This window comes from Penaeus monodon, chromosome 22 (genome assembly GCF_015228065.2).
Source record: "Penaeus monodon isolate SGIC_2016 chromosome 22, NSTDA_Pmon_1, whole genome shotgun sequence".
NCBI classification, from domain to species: domain Eukaryota; kingdom Metazoa; phylum Arthropoda; class Malacostraca; order Decapoda; family Penaeidae; genus Penaeus; species Penaeus monodon.
Window position 1 is genome coordinate 36,925,510 of NC_051407.1, and position 1,321 is coordinate 36,926,830.

The following is a 1,321-nucleotide window of genomic DNA, read 5'->3' on the forward strand; positions in this document are numbered from 1 at the left end:
GAACCGACTTCCAAAGGAAAAAACGTCTCCCCTTCCTCTTTTTCTCTCCTCTTTTTCTTCGGTCTTCTCGTTTCTCTTTCTTCTTTTCTCTTCTCTTTTTCTGTTTCTCTTTTCTTTTTCTTTCCTTCTCTATCCTTCTCTCTTCATCTCTCTTCCCCTCTCTTCGTTTCCATTTCTCCCCCTCCTTCCTTCCCCTCTCTTCGTCCCTTTTCCCTTTCCCCCTTTTCGCTCTCATCTTCCTCCTTTTAATCCTGTTCTATTCTTTCTCTTCTCTCTCCTTCATCTCTCATTTATGCTTTTTCGTCATATCCCTTTTCTCTTCCTTCCATCTTTAAACAAAAATTTCTTTTTCCCCTTTCTTTTCTTTTTTATCCGGCCCTCTTTTCTTTTTCTCTTGTCTCTTCTTCGTTCCTTCTCTTTCTTATATATATAAAATTATAATTTTATAATTATTTAAGTAATTTTAATTTATCTCCTTCTCTTCACATCTTCATTTTTCTTTTATTTGTTTCCTCCGTCTTATATAGATTTTTAAAAAATAAAAATATAATAAATAAATCCTTTTTCTCATCTTCTTTTCCCTTCTTTTCTATTTTTTATTCCCCTTTTTTTTTCTTTTTTCCCAATTTCCTTTTCGCCCCCTTCTCTTTTTTTTATGTTTTGCTTTTTCCGGTCTTTTTCACTTTTTTCTTTAAAAAAACATATATACTAAAACACTAAAAAAACACCCTAATTATATACAATATAATTGTATGTTTACTGGGAGACCACAACTATCATATTTAGCGTCCATCTCTTCCTGTTCAAGAGTGTCAGTTGTGGTGCAAACTAATTATAAAATCATGATTCTAAAATGAAAATCTTGCCTAAAATAGGCTGAAGAGCAAATGACGATTCCTGCCAGCGGATTGAACCCTGGTTGTTTTTCGTCAATAATCCTGGTATTATGACTCGGGAGTCATAATACCAGGATTCTTGTTGAAGAAAAAATTCTTTGTTAACATCTGTTTAGTTGTTATCATGTTTTACATATTTCAGTGTTTTGGCCATGAATAACCATCATGATAACAATAATCATGAAGGTTCCAGTACTACTTGCAGTTACATATATTATCCCCTCATACATTCGTTATGCAACCAACATGTGTACGGGCGCGGCCACGGAATCAGGAGTGCCTAGGAGTGCGGCCTCGTGCTTCGTGTTTTCCTTCGCCTATCACATGCTGGGCTCACTTCATGTGGTTTTAAATCACTGTTATTATTGTTGTTCGTGTTACTGTAACGCCGTTGACGCGATCCTCATTCATGGCGATTTGTATTG

The 1,321-nt window shown here is 35.4% G+C and overlaps 1 protein-coding gene across 1 annotated transcript in view; it reads left to right on the plus strand.

The window, feature by feature from the left end:
- LOC119587106 (polycystin-2-like) overlaps positions 1-1,321 on the plus strand; it is a gene marked incomplete at its 5' end in the record, with an annotated part of 16,305 nt that overhangs the window by 6,946 nt on the left and 8,038 nt on the right.